Consider the following 13612-nt stretch of genomic DNA (forward strand, 5'->3'; position numbering starts at 1 on the left):
CGTCATCCTAGCAGTGTAGTAGCTATTAAGAATGTGGATTCCCAGAGAAATGTTTGGTAAGATGTTGGGGTTTTCATTTATCTCTTTTACAGCAAAGGCTAAGGCCAGGATGTGCTGGTAGTTCTTGGGCACTGAACTGTAATGTAAGTTACAGCTATTTCATAAATCAACAGTGACAGAAGCAATAAAAGCACATTTGAATTATCCATTTGTCATCTGTATCTGTTCAAGACTACAGTGAAGAAAACATACCTCAAAGTATAATGGGGGTGGGGGAATATCTCAAGTGAAGAACTAAATGCTCAAAATGTTTTGGGGTCATGCTTTTTATTAATAAACTGAGGAAAAGGGGGAAAGAACATGGTGTCTTACATAGGTTCTCCAATCATATTCTTTGTAGGCTGTTCCAGGAAAGAAAGTACATTATACAAGAAGAAAACTTGAGAAACAATCCCACCAATCACAAGGTCCCCTGCCTGGTAGAATTCATGAGGAATAGGAAGAGGATCATCGCGTATGGTGCAATTAATGAAATGTGACTTGCATATAGTATGACACAACAGTATAAGCAGCAACGCCATCACTGTCATGATCCTGTTGGCAAAATGACCCCACCAAATCTCAGTTCCCATGGCACCCTCTATATGTTGCATTGCATTTGCTACAGCATCAGTCAAATCGTAGATAATCCTCTGGTTGCACTGATTTACAACTTGGCTCGTTATGGAATTTGGGTGCCAATACCCTTGTGTTCTAGTTCAGGGCTTCTCAAATTGTTGTTTGTGGACCACCAGTGGTCTGCTTGCTTAGTTCAGGCTGTCCACAGCATGTCTGTAAAGAGCAATTAGAATCCTATAGAATTCATGCTGTAATGCAATAAAATACAGGATTCAAAATAAAAGAAGCAATAGCATACCATTTAAAATTACACAGCCTGCAAAGTGGTCAGCAAAGAACCTCAACAATTTTTATGTTCTCCATGGCAGGACCACTGTCCTATTTAATATTGTTTATATGTTCTCTGTGTGAGCTGGATAAATTAGTGGAATGTGACTCCCACTGATATCAGTGGGTCTCATATAGTCTAGATCCAAGTCTTTATCTTCTCACTTTATTTTGTATGGGGTTTTTTTTGTTTGTTTTTTAGAAAAAAAGAATAAATCAGCTTGTGGAAATATATCCACTTATATCCATATAAGTGAGAGATTTTTTAACAGAAGAGTGACAGAGCCCTGCCTCTACCTAGATCTAATTCTGAAGAATACAAGTGTTTTATAGCTTTTCTTCAGACACTTGCTATCATGCACTGAATGTCAATTGCATAAACCAGTAATTTTGACAGGTATGATTATCATTCCCCAGTGTGTTATTGACGTGATGTTCTATCATGCATAACAAAACTGATAGAATATTTCCTCCCCATTCTTCTTTTTTGCATCATACTTATTATTATTATTATTATTATTATTATTATTATTATTATTATTATTTTGCTAGAGGGATAATAAGTAGGGATAATAAGTAGCTAGTCTTGTACAGCTGGTAGATCCATATCTGAGCAGTACTAGGTTCAGCTTCATACATGGGTCATTTATATTTGGGATAACTGGAAAGCCATGTCTGGGGAAAGGGAGAGTCACAACTTGTCTTGATGGATATAGTTCTCTCAACAGATCATTCCCAAATATTGTTTGCTCCATTTAATTTTACTGATAGTTAATTTAATTAGTAAGATTCTTTATCAATGCAGTACTTAAAATGTTCATAATTTTAGCATAATGCTGGTTGGTGGTATCTGTTTCCTGGCCGAAGTGGCTGGGTGTAGGTTGCGCAATATGAATTTCATGGCCCTGCAAAAATATGTTTCATGTCTTTTGACTCAGGCTAGTGACGAGCAGAGGCTCTGCTACATTTTAAGCCAAGCTCGTTTATCATCTTTGCTGCCTATGATCCTTTGTTCTGCTCCCTGCGGGCAGGGAAGGTCCACAGAAGTTATATTACAGGAATTTAATTTTGAGGTTGCCAATGCATAGATCACAGTATCTAGGCTACTGGAATAGTTATATCCAGTTTGCCTGATGAAGAAGGTTTAAGGTGCTCCTTGCTGCTTACATCACTTGGGCTTTCCATTACAGAGATGGATCCACAACACCCACAGACTTTGTACTTGTTCCTTCAGAAGGAGTACAACCCCCTCAGAACAGGTAAATCTCCCAATCTCTAAACTTGGGAACTGATAAACCACTGTGCCTCTGCCCTATCAGGATTTAACTTCTGATATTTGGCCTTCAGTCAGCCCACCACTGCAGCCAGATACCTTTTTGGGGTCTGACTGGCATCTGCTGACTCTGATGTAACAGTGGAATAGCGCTGAGTTCCAGCAACACAGTGATGACGCCTTTCCACATATGCCTTCTCCCTCTCAACCTTACATAGCACCCTGAAATATACTCAGAGTCGCAAAGTGATTTCATGCTCTTTATTCAGCTCATAGTGGTGAGGAGGAATGAATGAAAGTCCCCTCACAGTATCTGCTTTATATACATTATTTACACAATAGGCTGCCCATGATTGGCTAATTCCGGAATTCTACTGTAAGCCAATCAGGTTGTGGATTCACTTCTATCTGGAGCAGGATTGGGTGGTTCCTGCCAACCAATCAAACTGCTGCATTGTTCTAGGACCAATCAGACTGCTGCATTCTGAATCCTATTGTTGTAGGACCAATCAGACTGCTGCCTTTTGGATCCTATTGTTGTAGGACCAATCAGCCTGCTGCAGTTTGGATCCTATTGAACTCAGTACATAAAACACCCCCTAATTGGTGGACGCTTACAAAACTGGCACTGGATATTTGTAAAGTATTCGTGTAACCACCCACCCCCACCCAGAATTTTAGACTACAGTTCTGTGCTCTAGCATATAGCCAACATATGAATGACAACAGCGTTTGTTGCTGTTCCCTTGCCTCACCACTGGGAGAAGGTGAAAACCCAGACCTGTTGAGTTCTCTCCTCACAGATCAACTTGTTTATCCTTCAAGGCAGGCCTAACTCTCTCTTTTTGTGCTCTTACAGTTACTTCACTGCAACCCTCTTCTCCTCTCTCATTTGCGTAACTTCTTTTACCTACCCTCTCTTTTGCCCCCACCTTTCTCCCTCTTTTTGTTTGGTCAATATCCAGGTCAGATCCTCTTATGCCTTCTCCTGGCTGGTCTATTCCTCCTGTCTCTGGACAGCATTCCTCAACCTTGAGTGTCACTTTATCTCTCAGCTGCATTTTTATCTCCCAACTAAAAAAAAATTGGTTCTCATAATCGACCACTGCAACTCCAAATTGCCAGGCTTGGTGTTTTTGTGTTGCTCCTTTTTAGAAACTTCTTGAATCCACAATGGCTATTGTCCCCCTTTACATATCAGGGAGGAGAGGGAAGAAACCAACAAGAACCATTCCACTTGATATAGAGTCCTGCTCTGGTACATTATTTTTACATACCTTGCAGTCTTTGGGGTCTTTCCTCTCTGAATTACTTCAAACAACTCTCCTCAGAACTCTACTCAAAGAAAGCCCCTCCACCTCATATGGCAGTCCCTAAAAGACAAATGGGACTGTGCTCTAGAAACCCCCAAAGTGAATTTTGAGTAATGCTTATATTATAGGAAAGGTCATTGAATTATTATCTGAATTGAAGTAAGTGGGGGTTATTTTACTGATAGATAAAATCTCCATTTCATGATTTTTATTATTTTAAAATTCACTTTTGGTTGTGCATTTCCCAGAGCTCTTCCCAGAGCTTTTAAATTAGTTTTGTACTTTTAAATCATCCACGAAAAAGCAGCACCTTATAATTTCAAGGGGGGGGGGAGGCAATACGCGAATATAAACCGCTCTCTTGAAATTCCACAGCACTCACACCCTTAAATGGCAAATGTAGAAGAAAATACTATGGGTACTACAGAGGCCCCGCAAGGTACTACAGAGGACCCACAAGTGGGTTAATCACTTTTGTCCTACAGGACTGTAAAGGGGACTTCAATACTCAAATTATATAAGGGGTCAGTGAATTATAATGTGAATGGAGATGATTCAGGGTGATTTTGCTGGAAGTTGAAAGCTTCATTTAACTTTTTTAGTTTTATTTATTTAAAAACCAATATGGGATGGGGGCTTCCCGGAGCTCTTTAACACCTTTTTATTGTTATGCTTTTTGGAGGATGGCCCTTTCCAGTAGATATGAAGTTGCTAACGCTATGCTAAGAATATGTGTAAGAAGGAAAACACAGGAATCTCTGAAAACACAGGAATCTCTGAAAGGAAAACACAGGAATCTCTGAAAGTTGCTATATTTTGCTTCTCCCAGTTCCTCCAGTATAAAATGTTGGTATAACTATTTTGATTAATATGCTCTTTTTAAAAATATGTTTACTGTACAGTTTAATGATTGGTATTCAGATGACATTGATTTACTGTGCATTGTAATTACATGCGGCTATATTGTATCATGGGGACGCGGGTGGTGCTGTGGGTAAAACCTCAGTGCCTAGGACTTGGTGGGCGGTTCGAATCCCCGTGGTGGGGTGCGCTCCCGCTGCTCGGAACCAGCGCCTGCCAACCTAGCAGTTTGAAAGCACCCCTGGGTGCAAGTAGATAAATAGGGACCGCTTACCAGCGGGAATGTCTGTACACTAATGCGCAAAGCATGGGAAATAAACAAGATGAGCTTGAGCTCTTGGTACAGCAAACTAAATATGACATAATAGGCATCACTGAAACCTGGTGGGATAAGTCCCACGATTGGAATGTAATAATGGGGGGATACAATCTATTTCAGAGAAACAGACCAGACAAGAAAGGAGGAGGAGTGGCGTTATATGTCAGGGATGTGTATACCTGTGAAGAGATCCAAGATTTAGATCCTCAAAGCCAAAGTGAGAGCATTTGGGTCAAAATTAAGGGAGAGAAGAATAACAGAGACCTCATTGTGGGAGTTTACTATAGATCCCCAAGCCAAACGGAGGACATAGATGATGCCTTCCTGGAACAGATGGCCAAGCATGCAAAAGGAAGGGAGATAGTAGTAATGGGGGACTTCAATTACCCGGATATTTGTTGGATGTCAAACTCAGCCAAGAGCATAAGGTCAAACAGATTCCTCACTGGCCTTGCAGACAACTTCATTGTCCAGAAAGTGGGAGAAGCAACAAGAGGAACAGCCATTTTAGATCTGGTCCTAACCAATGTTGATGACCTGGTTAGTGGGGTAGAAGTGGAAGGATCATTAGGCACGAGTGATCATGCTCTTCTGAAGTTTACTATACAGCGGAAAGGAGCAGCCAAGCATACTAGGACTCAATTTCTTGACTTTAAGAAAGCCGACTTCATAAAACTTAGGGAAGTGCTGGGTGAGATCCCATGGACAACAATACTAAAAGGAAAGGGAGTTCATGATGGCTGGGAGTTTGTTAAGAGGGAGATACTAAAAGCACAACGTCAGGCAATACCAATGAGACGGAAACATGGAAGGTGCCTAAAGAAGCCAGGGTGGCTATCTAAAGAACTTTTAACTGAATTAAGATTTAAAAAGGATGTGTACAAAAAATGGAAAAGGGGGGAAACCACCAAAGAGGAATTCAAACAAATAGCCAGCACGTGTAGACACAAAGTCAGAAAAGCTAAAGCACAGAATGAACTCAGGCTTGCTAGAGAGGTTAAAAGCAACAAAAAAGGCTTTTATGGGTATGTTCGTAGCAAAAGGAAGAACAAAGAAACAATGGGGCCACTCAGAGGAGAAGATGGTGAAATGCAAACAGGGGACACAGAAAGGGCTGAACTACTCAATGCCTTCTTTGCCTCAGTCTTCTCCGATAAAGGAAACAATGCCCGACCTGAAGAATTTGGAGCAAATGATTCAGCAAAGGAAACACAGCCCAGAATAACTAAGGAGATAGTACAAGAATATTTGGCTAGTTTAGATGTATTCAAGTCTCCAGGGCCAGATGAACTGCATCCAAGAGTATTAAAAGAACTGGCAGATGTGATCTCAGAACCACTGGCAGTCATCTTTGAGAATTCCTGGAGAACAGGCGAAGTCCCGGCAGACTGGAGGAGGGCAAATGTTGTCCCTATTTTCAAAAAGGGGAAAAGAGAGGACCCAAATAATTACCGCCCAGTCAGTCTGACATCAATAGCAGGGAAGATTCTGGAGCAGATCATTAAGCAAACAGTCTGTGAGCACCTAGAAAGGAATGCTGTGATCACCAATAGTCAGCATGGATTTCTGAAAAATAAGTCATGTCAGACTAACCTGATCTCGTTTTTTGACAGAATTACAAGCCTGGTAGATGAAGGGAACGCAGTGGATGTAGCCTACCTTGATTTCAGCAAGGCATTTGACAAGGTGCCCCATGATATTCTTGTAAAGAAGCTGGTAAAATGCGGTCTTGACTATGCTACCACTCAGTGGATTTGTAACTGGCTGACTGACCGAACCCAAAGGGTGCTCATCAATGGTTCCTCTTCATCCTGGAGAAGAGTGACTAGTGGGGTGCCACAGGGTTCTGTCTTGGGCCCGGTCTTATTCAACATCTTTATCAACGACTTGGATGATGGACTCAAGGGCATCCTGATCAAATTTGCAGATGACACCAAACTGGGAGGGGTGGCTAACACCCCAGAGGACAGGATCACACTTCAAAACAACCTTGACAGATTAGAGAACTGGGCAAAAATAAACAAGATGAATTTTAACAGGGAGAAATGTAAAGTATTGCACTTGGGCAAAAAAAATGAGAGGCACAAATACAAGATGGGTGACACCTGGCTTGAGAGCAGTACATGTGAAAAGGATCTAGGAGTCTTGGTTGACCACAAACTTGACATGAGCCAACAGTGTGACGCGGCAGCTAAAAAAGCCAATGCAATTCTGGGCTGCATCAATAGGAGTATAACATCTAGATCAAGGGAAGTAATAGTGCCACTGTATTCTGCTCTGGTCAGACCACACCTGGAGTACTGTGTCCAGTTCTGGGCACCACAATTCAAGAAGGACACTGACAAACTGGAACGTGTCCAGAGGAGGGCAACCAAAATGGTCAAAGGCCTGGAAGCGATGCCTTGTGAGGAACGGCTAAGGGAGCTGGGCATGTTTAGCCTGGAGAAGAGGAGGTTAAGGGGTGATATGATAGCCATGTTCAAATATATAAAAGGATGTCACATAGAGGAGGGAGAAAGGTTGTTTTCTGCTGCTCCGGAGAAGTGGACACGGAGCAATGGATCCAAACTACAAGAAAGAAGATTCCACCTAAACATTAGGAAGAACTTCCTGACAGTAAGAGCTGTTCGACAGTGGAATTTGCTGCCAAGGAGTGTGGTGGAGTCTCCTTCTTTGGAGGTCTTTAAGCAGAGGCTTGACAACCATATGTCAGGAGTGCTCTGATGGTGTTTCCTGCTTGGCAGGGGGTTGGACTCGATGGCCCTTGTGGTCTCTTCCAACTCTATGATTCTATGATTCTATGATTCTAAGTTAAACGGCGTTTCCATGTGCGGCTCTGGCTTGCCAGAGTAGCTTTGTCACGCTGGCTACATGACCCGGAAGTGTCTGCGGACAGCGCTGGCTCCCGGCCTCTAGAGTGAGATGAGCGCACAACCCTAGAGTCTGTCAAGACTGGCCCGTACGGGCAGGGGTACCTTTACCTTTGCCTTTATATCGTATCATTGGTTTTGTACTTAAGTCATTTGGGCGAATAATGCCAGCACTGATCATGTGTATGTGGATACACATACAAACACATTTTTATAGATATTTGTTCTAAACCATTTAAATGCTTGGGACCCGCACAAGGAGGAATAATCAGAGTTGATAACTGTGCCCTCATTCAAGTTAGGATTCCACAGGAATTGTTTTAACTGACCAAAGTGAGAACCAAATTGAAATGGAATGCATATAAGAGTTTAAGGACAGATGTTTGCTCAAGCAAGTAGACATCACCAATTTCTTATAAAATCCCTCCCACCAGCATTTCAAATGAACCACATACACAAGCAGAAAAACAAAACAAAATATGCACTCATGTTCTTTTACTTTTTTCTGCTGATTAGTTGTTCCCTGGTGTTCAACTCAGGTCTGAATATAATAATGTAGCATTTAGGGGAAAAGATGCAACCCAGTAATCCAGCACCAGAGGACAAGATGGAAAAGATCTCCACAGCTACCATATATTTTCCTTTGGTGCTCAGATAAGTGGAAACAAAGGACAACCAAACACTACAAAACACCAGCAGGCTGAAAGTGATAAATTTGGTCTCATTGAAACTGTCAGGTAGCTTCCTGGCAAGGAAAGCTAAGATGAAGCTGACAATGGCCAGCAAACCCATGTAGACTAAGACACCATAAAACATGGCCACTGAACCCTCATTACATTCAAGTATGATTTCCCCATGCAGCGAGTGCATATCTGTATCTGGGAATGGAGGGGATGTACTTAACCAAAGAGTACCTATGCAAGCCTGAATAAAGGAGCAGAAAAGGACAATAGAATTTGCCAGCCTTTTCCCTATCCATTTGCTCATCCTGGATCCCGGTTTGGTTGCCATGAATGCCAGGAGCACAGTAATGGTTTTTGCCAAAACACTAGAAAGGGCCACAGAAAAGATGATGCTAAAAGTGATTTGTCGGAGAAGGCAGGTCACCTTTCCAGGCTGTCCAATGAAGAGAAAGGAACAGAGGAAACAAAGCAGGAGGGAGATGAGAAGGATGTAGGTGAGAGTCCGATTGTTGGCTTTGACTATGGGAGTGTTATTGTGCTTTATAAAAGTCCCAAGCACGAATGCTGTGATCAGAGAGAAGATAATGGTCAAGAAAACTAAGACGAGTCCTAAATCTTCTTTATCAGAGAGGTAGCTTGGGACCTTGGGAATGCATTGGGTTTGGTCATGGTTGGGATACTCATCTTCTGGACATTTCACACAGATATCCATATCTGAAATAAAGGAAGAGCTGTTTAAATATTGCAGACATTGATCAATATATAGCTAAAGCATTGGTTCTTAACCTTTTCAGGGTTATAGACCTCCTTAAGGATCATAGAAGCTGTATTGCAGGTTATCAAATTGGAGAAAACATATTGGTGAAATTATCCTCAAAATGTAGGTGATATTATCATCAGTTTGTGTAAAATAAACTCCAAGTTTCCATGAGTGCAGGCTTTTCAGTGTTTCTGAGGAACAAATGTTCCACAATGAGTGCTCACATCTGATATTGGATATGCAGAAATATTATAAAAATCTATTAAATAAAACAATATTAAAAGCACAGTATCTTTTTAAAATGCCAGAAGGTGCACTAGGAAAAGGTTATTTTGGATATCGGAAATGGAAAGTTCTTGGAATGACGGTCAGTGACTATAGAACTACCTGGAAAGGCATTGTGGCGTTTGCCCTCCTAGGTGTGTGACATCATACTGGGTTCATAAGGAAAGAGTTAACTAATTGTAAAATGACTAACCAATGGGAACCCAAGTTTGGAGTTAAGAGTTACAGTTAGAGTTGTTGAGAAGACAGTCTGGAGTTAGAAGAGACAGAGAGGATAAGTCTGTGGGTTGGGCTAGTCTGATGTGAGAGAGTGAGAGATTTTGTTAAGAGGCGTCAGTCAATCAGTTGAGATAATCAGTCAGAAGGTATTAGAAAGGTATAGTCCGGTAAAGAAACTAGAGTTAAGATACTGACAGGAATATTATCTGAGAAATCATAAACTTGTTAATGTTTATAAAATAAACTTGTTTTTTTGGTTCACATTTTCACAACTGTCTGGACTCAGTGTTTTACCCAATAGTAAGGGATTGGTGGCAGCAGGAAAGTGAGCACAGTGGTGGCACAGGGATCAATAGATGGTTAAACGTCTGGGGACCCTTTGTGATCGCCACAGGCATCCTTACACCAACCCTTTGAGGTTGCTTAGACTGAGAGATAGTGATGAACACAAATTTACTCCGTCCCACACTCTTTGAAACTCTTAAAAATTAATAGTTATGTTTTTAATTTTTGTTTAAAATTTTGCATTGCAAGATACCTCCATATGCATTCAAGAAGTTACACTTAATGGTGTAACTCCCACCTTTATACTTAGATATCATCCCTTCTGGACATGGAGTACAATCATAGCAGCAAAATTTCTCTCCTTCCTTCTTTTTCCTACTGTACCCAGGATAGCAGTAGTCATTGCACACAGAAAGCGGAAGCACCTGTACGGAAACACTAAAGAGAGATTAGTAATGAGAGCATAAGAGATCACACACAAAAGCAGGTTTGGAGAAGAAAGGACAACTCCCAACTTAGAGCAGGGAGGGTTCACCTCTCTGGTGTTGTCTAGTTAAGATTTACGTGTGGAGAGGACTTTGTATGTTTCATTTTCCGTTCCAGTTTTTTGTTTTTGTTTTCATTGGCTAGATTGTGTCCTTGAACTTTTATATTGCCACCTCACTGCAGCTACAGAGAGATGTATGTTTGGTAGTGTACATAGAACCTATAGTTTTGAAATAGGTGGATATACCTCCCTAAAATATGGAAATATCTATTAAAATGAAAAGCGTCCATTAAAGTTAATACAGTGATACCTCGGGTTACATACGATTCAGGTTACATACGCTTCAGGTTACACACTCCGCTAACCCAGAAATAGTGCTTCAGGTTAAGAACTTTGCTTCAGGATAAGAACAGAAATAGGGCTCCGGCGGCATGGCAGCAGCAGGAGGCCCCGTTAGCTAAAGTGGTGTTTCAGGTTAAGAACAGTTTCAGGTAAAAACGGATGAATTAAGTACTTAACCTGAGGTACCACTGTATGTAGCCCCTTAACCCGAAATCTATTCATGAAATAAACAATTTATTTATTAGGGGAGATGTAAAAAGAGCATATAATAGGAATTCATGAAAATTTGAACTAGAGTATAATAATTTTTTCACAAAGGTTAATGAAATAATAAAACATCCTGTGGGATTTCACAAAAATTAAAGTTGGAATGTAGTTAGATGCCTTCAAATGCTTTGAATTTTTTAAGCGAAAACATGCCACAGAACTGTGTCTCACCTGATTAAAAACTTTATGCCACACAATTTGATCATTATTTATGCTTAACTCTTTTCCTAAAGGTGCACGAGGATCCAATTTTCCAACTTTGATCCTAAACAACGAACCATTCGGAGAAATAATCCAGTTTGTTACATCAAAACCTGTAACTAATTCTCCATTATAATCAAAACACACTAAAGCCCCAGCACTATTGTTGAACAACATGGTCCTTAAAAAATGATGGACCTAGATAGAAAGAAAGTATCAACAAAGCAACGATTGTTTCAAAATACTTCAACAATGTATGTGGCCACTTCATCTATTGGGCACTCATGTCTTATTATTGAACTGTAAACCTTAAATGATTATTTGATATTTATAACGATCATTACTTTCCATATGCACCAAGTTGGTGGGTGACTATGAACTGAAATAACAATATTTTATCATGGGATCACTACTACTTATCATAATGGATTTCCAAAAGGGGGAAAAACCTGAAAGGAAATGAAAATCACCACAGGCACACAAATGGTATCACGCAAACTTAGAATTCATTGTGTTTCCTGAAGAAAACATAGTTTTTTTTAAAAAAATATATGTTTGGTTGTAATTACCTGCCATGATTGCACATTCTGAAAAAACTGTTCCTGTCATTCTCCCAGCTTCCTATCTTTGGAACTGGATTTGTAAACGGCTTGCAAAGCATGAGCCACAGCATAGACAGCATTGTAGACATTGTAGCTGTGGCCAGTCATTTCCATTTCAAACAAGGTACCAGGAAGACTCTCCACCTTCTCTCCTCCAGAGCAGTATTTCCTTTCCTGATGATGCCCATTAGCCATTTGTAATGAACAGTTGAATGCCTGTTCCCAAAAGTCCTGGATAAAACCATCTCCTTGGGCCCATGAAGGTCTTAGCATCTGAAGGAAATTTTGGAATCCCAATGGCTGATCTGAGTGAAGTGTGAAGGATATGGAACCATGGAAGGTTTGTAAATCCCAAATCTTTTGAATAGAGTGTGATGCAAAATCCCAATGGGATGTAATAATCCACACTTTACCCAGAGGGGGCAAGTTCACCAAGGGTATTACAAAAACTAGTGTTCTTAGAACTTGAAAGGATGGAGGTTCCCCATATACAAAGAATACATTGGCTTTTGTTTCAAACATAATGAGATAGGTATCCATGTTCTTTAAAAACCAGTCTAGCATCTCATCCATATAACTCCATTTTGGTATGTTTACTATGAAGTCATAACAGATGCCATTCTGGGTAAGCATTGGCACTATTGTCTGTAAAAACCTATTCCCTTTGTCATCATCCACTGCAAAAAGCCCAACCCAGGTCCATCTGAAATGCTGAAGTAACTGGACAATTCCTTTGTGCTGTTGGGCTTCATTGGGGACCATCTGGTACAAGAATGGGAATAGCATTCTTGTACTTTGTACTGGTAAAAAAGATCCATAAGTGAGCTGTAATAAAATCCATGAATATTTCTCTGGTGGATTACAAGAGAATAGTAAATCAATATGTTTCAGTTGGTCCTGTAAGCAATCTAGTTCAATATCCTTTTGAAAGCCAGAATCACAGTTTCTGCAACAAATGGCTGTTTGATTTGTCCTATCATTGAAGTAATTTTACTTCAGTTGTTGAATCTTAAACAAGTACCACATTTGGGGCAGCACAAAATGAATCTTTGACCTCTTCTGTGTGGCAACTGTTTAAGTCTTTGAAGTGTTTTGCAATGTTTCACCTTGAACTCATTTTCAAGAGACACATTTCTTTCACCCTTTCCTATATGATATGCTTTCCATATTCTGGCCATATTTACTGGCCTCCTATTAACCCATTTTGAAATTAATGCATTCTTATTTAAGTGTGCCAATTGGGACGGGAAACAGTATTCAACATGTGGCCTTACTAGTGCAAAAGGAAGCATAAGTGAAATTTTTGGAGATTTGAAAACAATGGGTTGTATCCAGTTAAATGTACATCCAGTTATTTGTGTTGAATAATTTGACTGAATGCATTTTAAGAATATTAGTATTAAATCAGGCTCCTTGGTTCTTTCAATTCAGCCTAAACTTTAATTTATCTGTTTACAGGCACATCACAAAGCTCACATATATCTAATTTTCATACCCCTATGCACATAGATTACCTGTGGAGTCTTGTAAATTGCTGAAATGGTGGCCACATTGGCAGAGATTCCAGAGAGGCATCCTCCAACAATAGCTATCAGTTTGTTCTGATTTTGACAACTGAAGTTAGGAGAAAATCTTTGCTGTTTTGAAAGCAGGCTTAGAGTGGCCTTACAGGTCATCCTAGCAGAGTAGTAGCTATTGAGAATGTGGAATCCCAGAGAAATGTTTGGTAAGATGTTGGGGTTCTCATTTATCTCTTTTACAGCAAAGGCCAAGGCCAGGATGTGCTGGTAGTTCTTGGGCACTGAACTGTAATGTAGGTTACAGCTATTTAATAAAACAACAGTGGCAAAAGCAATAAAAACACATTTGTATTCTTCATTTGTCATCTGTTTGTGTTCAA

General features: G+C 40.4%; 1 pseudogene across 1 annotated transcript; it reads right to left on the reverse strand.

Annotated features, from left to right (window-relative positions):
* Positions 1 to 8066: 8066 nt before the first annotated feature.
* Positions 8067 to 13388, reverse strand: LOC309516596 (vomeronasal type-2 receptor 26-like; annotated as a pseudogene). The gene is made up of 5 exons: positions 13227 to 13388; positions 11680 to 12537; positions 11081 to 11308; positions 10112 to 10238; positions 8067 to 8978 (listed from the first exon to the last, which is right to left on the reverse strand). The product of its transcript is annotated as a vomeronasal type-2 receptor 26-like (transcript).
* Between the last annotated feature and the right edge of the window lie 224 nt (positions 13389 to 13612).

This window comes from Podarcis vaucheri, assembly GCF_965113315.1.
Source record: "Podarcis vaucheri genome assembly, chromosome: 13".
NCBI lineage: Eukaryota > Metazoa > Chordata > Lepidosauria > Squamata > Lacertidae > Podarcis > Podarcis vaucheri.